Source organism: Cebus imitator, unplaced genomic scaffold (assembly GCF_001604975.1).
Source record: "Cebus imitator isolate Cc_AM_T3 unplaced genomic scaffold, Cebus_imitator-1.0 Scaffold740, whole genome shotgun sequence".
In the NCBI taxonomy this organism is placed as follows: Eukaryota; Metazoa; Chordata; class Mammalia; order Primates; family Cebidae; genus Cebus; species Cebus imitator.
Genome location: NW_016108055.1, coordinates 461450 through 473363, shown reverse-complemented (window position 1 = coordinate 473363; position 11914 = coordinate 461450).

Below are 11914 nucleotides of genomic sequence, written 5' to 3'. Positions count from 1 at the left end.
TTGAGAAACTGTCCTCTTTATTATTTTTTAAGTTTCTATTTTATACCTGATAATATTATTGTTGTGAAGTCTACTTTGTCTGAAATTGATACAGCTATTTAAGTTTCCTCATGATTAGTGTTTGAATGGTATATTGCTCCATCCTTTTAATTTTAACCTCTTTAAAGCTTTATATTTAATGTGAGTTTCTTGTGGAAACCATACAGCTGAGTCACACTTTTTTCCCCCTTTACTCCCAAAACATTTAGTGCATTTCCTAAGAATAGGATCCTCAGATCCAGGATTATACAAGCACTAAGTTGTTAGCCTTTTTAAGTTTCCTTTGACTTGTATTAGCAACTCAGTTTTCTTTTCTTTTCTTTCCCCTTCTTCGCTTTTTCCTCCCTCTGACACCCCCACTCCCCTTCCCTCTCCTCTCCCCTCTCCCCCCTTCCCTCCCTCCCTCCCTTCCTTCTCTTTCTTTCTCTTTCTCTTGCTTTTCAGGTGGCTTCCCCAGTTTTATTTCATATTTATTGAGGTATAATTGACAAAAATTTTATACATTTAAGGTGTATAAATTTGTTTGACATATATAAACATTGTGAAATAATCACAATAAACAAACTAATTAAAATTTTATCACTTCACATAGTTACCCTTTATTTATTTTATTATTATTATTATTTCGAGTTGGAGTCTTGCTCTGTTGCCAGGCTGAAGTGCAGTGGTGTGATCTCAGCTCCCTGCAACCTCTGCCCTCCAGGTAGCTGGGACTACAGGTGCGTGCCACCATGCCCGGCTGCTTTTTTTTTTTTTTTTTTTGTATTTTAATAGAGACAGGTTTTCACCATATTGGCCAGGATGGTCTCTATCTCCTGGCCTCATGATCCACCCGCCTTGGCCTCCCAAAGTTCTGTGATTACAGGTATGAGCCACTGCGCCCAGCCTTTTCTTTGTTTTTTATGGGAACACTTAAGATCTACCTTCTTAGCAAATTTCTAGTTTACAATAAAGTATTATTATCTATATTCACATTGTTGTACAACAGGTCTTCAGAACTTATTCATTTCATATAATGGAATCTTTGTACCCTTTGACCAACAAGTTTCCATTTCCACCACCTCTAAACCTTGCAACCACAATTTCAACCTTTATATCTATGAGTCTGAGTATTGTACATTTCACACATAAGTGAGATTGTATGTGAAATGTACAATGTCTATCAGAAATGTACATTACTGTGTCTACCTAATTCACTTAACACAGTCTTTTAGGCTCATCTATGTTGTTGAAAACATCAAGATTTCCTTCTTTTTAAGGCTGAATAATGTTTGACTATGTATGTATACCACATATTTACTCCATTCATCCATTGGTAGACATTTAGGATGTTTCAATATCATGGCTATTGTGAATAATGTAATGAACGTGAGAGTGCAGACATTCTTCAAGATAGTGACTTCATTTTGTATGGATATACATGTGTATACACGAACACACACATATATGTGTGTGTTTATATATATATATATCTCCATATGGAATTGCTGGATCATATGGTATTTTGGTTTTCAATTTTTTGAGGAATCTTCATATAGTCTTCCAAAATGATTTTTTCACCAAAAGTGCAGAAGTGGTCCCTTTTCTCTATGTCCTTGCTAATACTTGTTATCTTATTTTGCTTTTGGTAATAGCCATCCTAACAAGTACAAGGTGATATCTCATTATGTTTTTGATTTGCAATTTTTCTCTGATGATTAGTGATGTTTAACACCTCTTATGTATTATTGGATGTTTGGTGTTTTCTTCTCATAAACATCTATTCAGATCCTTTGCCTATTTTTTAATAGGGCTTTTATTTTACTATTGAGCTGTATGAATTTCTTACATGTTGTAGATATTAATCTCTTGCCTTATATAGATTTTTACAATATGTCTATATAATCCCTTGTCTTATATAGAGTTTGTCAACATATCCTCCTAGTCAGTATGTTGCCTTTTCACTTTGTTGATTGTGTCCTTTGCTATGCAGAGGTTTTTTGTTTGATGTAATTTCATTTGTCTATTTTTGCCTGTGTTTTTGGAGTCATATCTAAAAAATAATTTTCCAGACCAATGTAAAAAACCTTTTCCTGGCCAGATACAGTAGCTTATGCTTGTAATCCCAGCACTTTGGAAGGCCAAGGCAGACCAGGTCACTTGAGGTCAGGAGTCAAAACCAGCCTGGCCAACATGGCAAAACCCTGTCTCTACTAAAAATACAAAAATTATCCAGGTGTGGTAGTGGGTGCCTGCAATCCCAGCTACTCTATTGGGAGGTTGAGGTAGAAGAACTACTTGAACCTGGGAGGTGGGGGTTGCAGTGAGCCAAGGTCATGCCACTGCACTCCAGCTTGAGCAAAAAGAATAAGACTCCATCAAAAAAGAAAAAAAAAAAAAAAACCCTTTACCTCTAAGTTTTTCTTCTTACAGTTTTGTAGTTTCAGGTATTATATTTAAGTCTTAATTCATTTTGAATTATTTTTGTATCTTTATGTAAGATAGTTTCAATTCATTCTCTACATGTGCATATCCAGTTTTCCCGTCGCCATTTATTGGAAAGGCTATTCTTTCTCTATTGTATGTTCTTGGCACCATTGCTGGGGACCTGTTGATACATGGATTTCTTTCTGTAATTTCTATGCTGTTCCATTGTTCTATATTTCTGTTTTTATTTCAGTACCATACTGTGCTGCTTCCTATAACATTGTAATATGTTTTGAAGTCAGGAAGTATAGTGCCTCTAGCTTTGTTATTCTTGCTTGAGATTGCTTTAGCTATTCAGGGTCTTTTGTGGTTTTATTTGAATTTTGGATTTATTTTTCTATTTTTATAATGAATGCTATTAGAATTTTGATAGGGAATTGCATTGAATATGTAAATTGCTTTTGGTAGCATAGATATTTTAAAAATATTAATTATTCATATCCATGAACACAGATCTTTTTATTTATCTATGTCTTTTTAAATTTTGTTCATTAATACTTTATAATTTGTAGTGTATAACTTTTATCTCTTTGATTAAAGTTATTGCTAAGTATTAAATTTTTGGTTGATATCACAAAAGATATTGTTTTCTTTTTTTTATTTTTAATTTCAATAGGTTTTGGGGTAACTGGAGGTGTTTGGTTAGATGGATAAGGTTTTTAGTGGTGATTTCTGAGATTTTGGTGCACCCATCACCTGAGCAGTGCATGCTGTACCCAATGTGTAGTATTTTATCCCTTACCCCCTTCCCACCCTTTCCCCCAAGTCCTCAAAGTCCGTTATACCATTCTTATGTCTTTATGTCTTTCTAGCTTAGCTCCCACTTAAAAGTGAGAACATATGTTTCGTTTCCCAGTCCTGAGTTACTTCACATAGAGTAGTGGTTGCCAACTCCATCCAGGTGGCTGTAGATGCCATTATTTCATTTATTTATATGGCTGAGTAGTTTTCCCTGGTATATGTTTACCACATTTTCTTTATCTACTTGCTGATTGATGGACATTTGGACTGGTTCCATATTTTTCCAATTGTGAATTGTGCTGCTATAAACATGTGTGTACAAGTGCCTTTTTCATATAATGACTTCTTTCCCTCTGGCTAGATTCCCAGTGGTAAGATTGTTAGGTAAAATGGTAGATCTACTTTTAGTTCTTTAAGGAATCTCCATACTGTTTTCCATGGTGGTTATACTAGTTTACATTCCCACCAGCAGTGTAAAAGTGTTCTCTTTACACCACATCCATGCTAACATCTATTATTTTTTGAGTTTTTAAATATGGTCATTCTTGCAGGTGTAAGGTGGTATCATATTGTGGTTTTGATTTGCATTCACATGATTATTAGTGATATTGAGCTTTTTTATTTTGTATGTTTGTTGGCCATATGTATATCTTCTGAGAGTTGTGTATTCATGTTCTTAGCCCAATTTTTGATTGAATTGTTGTTTTATTTCTTTCTGAATTGAGTTCCTTGCAGATTCTGGATAAGTCTTTTGCCACATGAATAGTTTGGAAAGATTTTCACTCATACTGTGGTTTGTCTGTTTACCCTGCTGATTATTTCTTTTGCTGTGCAGCTTTTTAGTTTAATTAAGTCCCACCTACTTTTCTTTCTTTTTGTTGCACTTGCCTTCAGGTTCTTGGTCATGAACATTTTGTTTAAGCCAATGTCTAAGTAGGGTTTTTCCAATGTTATCTTCTAGAATTTTTATGGTTTCAGGTCTTAGATTTAAGTCTTTGACAGATCTTGAGTTGATTTTTGTATAAGGTGGGAGAAGAGGACCTAGTTTCATTCTCCTACATGTGACTTGTCAATTATTCTAACACCATTTGTTGAATAGTATGTTCTTTCCCCACTTTATGTTTTTATTTGTGTTGTTGAAGATCAGTTGGCTGTATCTGGCTCTATTTCTGGGCTCTCTATCCTGTTCCATTGGTCTTTATCTATTTTTATATCAGTACCATGCTGTTTTGGTAACTATAGCCTTGTAGTATAGTTTGAAGTGGGGTAATGTGATGCCTTCAAAATTGTTCTGTTTGCTTAGTCTTTTGTTTTGGCTATGCAGGCTCTTTTTTGGTTCCAAATGAATTTTAGGATAGTTTTTGCTAGTTCTGTGAAGAATGATGGTGGTATTTTGATAGAAATTGCATTGAATTTATAGATTGCTTTTGGCAGAATGGTCATTTTCACAACATTGATTCTACCCATCTATGAGCAAGAGATGTGTTTTCATTTGTTTGTGTCATCTGTGATTTCTTTCAGCAGTGTTTTGTAGTTTTCCTCATAGAGGTCTTTCACCACACCTTGGTTAGGTATATTAACTTTTATTATTTTTTTTTGCAGTTATTGTGAAATGGCTTGAGTTCTTGATTTGATTTTCAGCTTGGTAACTGCTGGTGTATAGCAGTGCCATAGATTTATGCATATTGATTTTATATCCAGAAACTTTACTGAATTCATTTATCAGATCTAAGAGGTTTTTGGGTGAGTGAACAGTAACAGTTTGGCTTCCTTTTTTTTTTTTTTTTTTTTTATAAAATTTCATTTATTAGCTTTAGTAGCTTTCTTGTGATTTCTTTGGGATGCTTTACACATGTGATCATGTAATCTGCAAATGGAGATTTTTTTTTTTTTTCCTTTCAATTTTTATGCCCTTTACTTCTTTCTCTTGTCTGATTGCTTTGGCTAGGCCCTCCAGTACTATATTGAATAGAAGCAGTGACAGTGGGCATCCTTGTTTGTTCCAGTTCTCAATGCCTTCAACTTTTCCCCATTCAACATAATGTTGGCTGTGGGTTTGTCATAGATGGCTTTTATTATCTTAAGTTATGCCTCTTTTATGCCAATTTTGCTGAAGGTTTTAATCATAAAAGGATGCCAGATTTTGTCAAGTGCTTTTTATGTATCTATTGAGATGATCATGTCATTTTTGTTTTTAATTCTGTTTCTGTGGTGTATCACATTTATTGACTTGTATATGTTAAACCATCTCTGCATCCTTGATGAAAGTCCCTTGATCTTGGTTTATTATTTTTTTGATATGCTGTTGGATTCAGTTACCTGCCACTTTGTTGAAGAATTTTGCATCTACGTTTGTCAGCAATATTTGTCTGTAGTTATTTTGTTGTTGTTGTTGTTATGTCCTTTCCTGATTTTGGTATTAAAGAGATACTGGCTCCATAGAATGATTTAGGGAGGATTCCCACACTCTCTGTTCTTAGGATAGTGTCAGTAGGATTGGTATGAGTCCTTTGAATGTCTGACAGAATTTAGCTGTGAATCTCTGGTCCTAGACTGTTTTTTGTTGGCAATTTTTTTTACATTTCAATCTTCCTGCTTGTTGCAAGAGTGGTCATCCTTGCATTGTACTGGATCTTAGTGGGAAAGTTTTCAGTTTTGCTTCTTTAATTATAATGTTATCTATGGGCTTTTCATATATAGCCTATAATGTGTTAAGGTAATTTCTTCTACACCTATTTTTTTGAGAATTTTAATAATCATGGATTACTGTTAAACTTTGTGAAATGTGATTTTTTTCCTTTTCATTATGTTAATGTGATGTATCAGAATTATCAATCTGCATATATTGACTCATTCTTGCTTTTCAAGGATAAATCCCGCTTGGTTGTGGATTCTGATTTTTTATAGTGCTGTTGAACTTAGTTTGCTAGTATTTCATTGTGAATTTTGCATATATGTTCATCAAGAATGTTAGCCTGTAGTTTTATTTTCTTATGGTGACTTTTTGTGGTTTTGGTGCTAGGATAATACTGGTCTCATAACATGAGTTTGGTGATGTTTCTTGTTCCAGTTTTTGGAAGAGTATAAAATAATTGTTACTAGTTTTTCTGAGTGTTTGGTAGAATTCACCTATGAAATCATCTAGTCTTGGGCTTTTCTTTCTAGGGATGTTTTTGATCACTGATTCAAATTTCCCTAAATCTGGGAACTTTCCATACAACGTTTTTTAATATAAGCTTTCTGTCTCTCTATACTTCTCCTCTCCCTCTTGAATTCTTAGAATGCATATTTTAGTTCAGTTAATAATTTTCCATAAATGCCATAGGCTTTATTCACTTTTTAAAATTTTTTTTTCTTCTCTGACTGGATAATTTCAAATTATATCTTCTAATTTGAAGATTATTTTTTCTACTTGATTGGTTGTTCTTGAGGTGCTCTATTGCATTTTTCATTTCATTCATTGTATTTTACTGCTCCAGAATATCTGTCCTTTTTAAATAATTTCTAATTTTTTATTAAATTTTTAATTTTATGCATGTACTGTTTCCTGATTGTATTGATTTGCCTATCTCTATTCTCTTATAGCTAACTGAACTTCTCTAAAACAACTCTTTTGGAAATTTTGAACTCTTTGGAAATTTATACATCTTAATTTCTTTGGGGTTAGTTACTGGAAATTCATTGTGGTTTTTGTTTTCTGGTACTATTGTATTTTCTTGATTTTCATGTAGATTTGTGTTGATTTATGCACATATGAAGAAGCAGTCACCTCTTTCAGATTTATGGATTGGCTTCAGTGGGGAAAGGTCTTTTCCTACAGATAGGTATGACGACACTGGAGCTAAAAGGAGTATAAAAGCTATGGGGTAGCGGAGGGAATGCAGTGACTCTGGCTCTCGGGGGGTGCAGTGGAGTGGCTAAGTCTTCTGCAAACCTTTTGCCCTTTCTTTCATTCATAGGGGGAGATTGTGGCCAACAGGATTAATCTATGTGACAAATTGTGCTGGGCTGAGGAAGGTCTTATGCAGATAAAATGTTTCCTATTCTTCTCTATGCAGCCATTCTTAGTTTTTGTGCTTCACTGGGTGCTGCAGTTTCTTCATTGTAATCCAGCATTCTACCAGACGTATTTTTGTTGGGTGGTAGTTATTAAATTGTTTTGTGTAAGAGACATAAACTGGAACTTCCTATTCTGCCATCTTACTGTGGTAATTCCCGCAGGTCATGCTTTTCTAATCAATCTGAAAATCTTTCTCTTTTAAATTGTGTTTATACTATTCATATTTACAGTGATTACTGATAAGTTTTCATCAAAACATATCATCTTGATAGCTGTTTGTTATTAGCACCATTTGTTCTTTATTTTTAATGCTCTTTATTTTTTGCCTTTTCTGGGCTTGTACTTTTAAAAAAATGATTTCATTTTCTCTTTTCTACTGAGCTATTATTTATATTTTCCTAAAAAATAGTAGTTGTTCTTGGAGTTTGTGTTCGAATAACATTATACCAGATTCATATGCAAATGACATGGGATATACCATTATATTCCTAATTCTTTCCTTTCATTCTTTATGGTACTGGTATCACATAATTTTATATATACTATAAATACACAATACATAATTATAATTTTTGCTGCAAACAATTACAATCAGAGTAATTAAAATCAAGAACCTCATAAATTAATTTACTTTAATTGATTATATTTCCAGTAATTTCTTAGGGTAAACCCAAATTTATTATATTACACTCCTCTGCCTAAATATTTTAAGAGTCCCCTTCTAAATTCAAGTTCCAGTAGCAGAATGACTAGCAACCCTGCTTTAACAGAAGGATTGTTGTATGTGAGTGTTCATGATGTGCCTTTCATTGGATACTTTTTTTTTTTAACCTGGTAGATAATCTAATAACACTTACTTGTCCAACTTTTGATGAGGGTTTCCTTCACACAGGAAACGTGCTTGTGGTTATCCTTGTGGCTCTTGTCTGACAAGCGTCTAGTTTACTTCTGCCTGACTATCATTCTGGCAGTGAGTCCAACCTTGTGTTCTCTCAGCCTGGGGAAACCCTTAGTTCTTTAGATGGAAAATGCAAATTCAATATAACACCAAAAAAGGAAACAAGTACAAAAATCTTTATGTATAGATTCTGGGCAAGTGGAGTGTGATGAATCAGGAGGTCAGTTCTCTGTCTCCAGGTTGTGCAAGGCAGGAATGAAGAGTTAGACAGATAGAGAGAGAGAGAATGAAAGAGATAGAGAGCTAGAGAGATAAAGAGAGAACTTGGCAGCTAGTAATGTATATGAGGGAGTAGGTGCAGGCTACTTCAAGTTTGTGAACAAATGCTTGAACAGCCCATTTAAAGGAGTTAGTGGGAAAGCAGGGAGCCCATTCTGCTAGATGGCAGAAACACTTCTAAGTTCTTATCTGTGGCCACTGGTTTGAACTATTTGGATGTGGTATAGAACTGGAAACTGTGTGCTTCTGGCATGAGAACATTAAATTTGTATTCAGAATAGATGCTAGGCAACATAAAATTTTAAGAATTTACTACATTGAAGAACATTCTCTAACATTTCTACATTTCTTTCAAAAATATCTTCTAACAATTAATCCCTCGTTTTTTGTTTGCCTAAAAATAAAGTCTTTATTTTCTCTCAAATTTTGAATAATATTTTACTAGGTATAGAATTCTAGAATGACAATGTTTCCCTACCAGTGCTTGAAAGACACCACTCCATTATACTTTCTTGAATGCTTTCTGATTAAAGATCTACTGTACTTCTTATCATTGTTTCTTTGTAGGTAATATGTCTTGTTCCTCTGGTTGCAAGATTTTCCCTTTGTCTTTATTTTTTAGCAATTATTTGTTTGGATTGCTTTTGTATTTATCAGTTACATATTTTGGATACAAGTTCTTTGTCATATAGATGCACTGCAAATATTTTCTCTATGGCTATAGCTTGCCTTTTCATTTTTTAATGGTGTCTTTTGATGAGATGAAACTTTAAGCCTTATAACTTATAAACATAATGTTTATGTTTACAAATTTTATGATTCTTTTGTCCTTGAAAAAGTCTTTTATTCCAATAACAAAAAACATTCTCTTATTTTTTGTAAGCACCTTGTAGTTCTAGATTTTATATTAAAGTGTATGATCCATTTCAAATTAATTTTTGTGTATGATATAATGTAGGAGTCAAGATTAAATTGCTTCCTCTAAACATATGTGTAGCCGTTTCCAGCACTATGGGTTGACAAGTTGATTCTTTCTCCTGGCAAATTATGTAGATACCTTTGTTGAAAATCAATCAGCCACATGTTGCCTATTTCTGGACTTCATGTTTATTTTCATTGATATATTTATCCTTAGGGCAACATCACACAGACTTAATTACTATAGGTGGAAGGTGTGTCTTTTTTTGTTTATGGTATAATAAAGTTGGACCTTTTTTTATTTTGTGGTGAGAGGAAACTGCTGGATTAATTAAATATGGAGTTCTTAGTTTGTCTGAACTACACAACCCAAGAAATGAAACCAAGACCTAAATCTTCTAAGACCTTCTATCATCTCTTCTTCTCTCTTTCCTGTATTCATTTTCTTCTCCCTTTCCTTATTTTACAAATTAAAATTATAATTTATGCCTTGCCTACACATCATGCAAGAATGCTTTGAAACAGCAACATTCTACATAAACTTACAGAGAGTTTTGTATTTATCTGATGTGAAAAGACAATTCTTATACTTCTAAATGCTTACATGTGTACATGCAAGCTCTGAATTTCAGAAAACTCTTTAGAAACTTTGGATTTTTGTTTTTAATTTTGACTTAAAGACAAGGAGAATGGGGAAGACAAAGTCATAGAAGAATGACTGTTGTATTTCAGCTAAAATAGAACCTCTTTCTTTCTCATCACCCAACACCTCCATCTATAGTTGACAAAACCCAATTAGTTATTAATTGATGTGCATTAAAATTCATTAACTTTGCATGTGAAGCCTAGGCTATAATTAACTGTCTTTCTTACCTTTTGTTCCGAAATCTCTAGGTAAAAGGTCCCATTGCTAATAAGGAAAAAAATAATTTTGCTATGTGTAGTTAGTTAGACACAGGTCTCCAGAAGGCTGGTGACTGAGTGCCCCAAATGTTCGATCATAGCCAAGTAGCATTGTCAAATGCCTGAAGTTGTTTTCCTAAGTTAAATTTGTTTTTCACATACTTGAAAAGGGAAAAGAAGTAGTAATAGTTGCAATAGTTTTTGTTACAATGCTCTGGTCCAATGAAAATACTCGCACATTTAATTACACTTTGTATATGTCCTCAATCAAACCAGAATTTAGATTTAAATGTTAGATCTAAAAATATACTTTCTTAATGTGCAATTTTAAGTAAATAGCTCTGAAAGTAGATCAATTTTAATCTAATGGTATTGAAATCACTATATATTTTTAAAGTCAACTTACAAATGAGTGAGAGACAAAATAAATTTTTACCTCAGACAACAAAAGTTAGAATTTTCCTAAATAGCTTACCTCTGGCTTCCAAACATGATATTTGAATAGATTTACAGTAAGAGTTATTTTAGAACTTGAGTATATGGGATCTACATAAATACAAAAAATATAAAATCCTATGATCTCAAGCTCCTTAAAAGTTGGGAATGAGATGAATTATGTACAAACTTGATTGAAGATTTTTAACCCATTTTGCAGTACATTTCATCCATTAGTAGACACAAAAAGAAAATAATGTCTAATAAGAAATAAAGAAAACTTTTTTAATTCACTATTTTCTTATTTAAAATTATTATTTATTTTTAAATTTTTAAAGTTTATGTTCTGGGACACGTGCAGAATGTGTAGGTTTTTTTCATAGGTATACATGTGCCATGGTGGTTTGCTGCACTTATCTTAAAATTCATAAAACTTACAGAAAATCATTAAGAAATCATAATCTCTATACTCTCCATTCTGCAAGTTAGACTACTGGAGCCTTGTGATTTAAATGACCTTACTAAAGTCATGATTCTGGTAAGTGCCAGAATTGTAGAACAAAGCTGTTTTCTTCCCAGTTCATAACTAGTTCTTTCCAGTACATAATGAGCTGAACATTCAATTCATGCTTGAATCTAGAAAATTATCCTATATTTTTACATTAATCTAGATAGGTAGGTGTTTTAATATTTATTTTAGTGCTATTATATTATAGACACTGTTCTAAGCATTTCACATCTATCAAATAATTTAATTCTTAGATTAGTCCTATGAGATCAGTGCTATTATCATTATCTTCATTTAACAGATGAAAACATGGAGGCTCAGAGAGGCTATAACTTACCCAGCATCTCAGCTTCAAAGTGAAGGTCAGCGCTTTAAAAGTCTATGCTCCTAACCTATGCATACTAATGTTTGCATGTAACAATGGCCCATCATGGCTGGAGTAATACATAAGTCCAATTCTACAGTAATCAGCAATACTACAGAATTTTTCCAACCTTTAAAAAAATGCTTTCAAATAGTTGCCTATTGAATTACAAATTGGACAGTTTCCTCTTTGGTCTTGCTGTTTCGTATACTGACCAGTGCTGAAGCGAGATATGACTAAATAATAAATTCTGTTTCATCACCTGTATATTTTAAATGTTAAAACATCATTGAATAATATGTA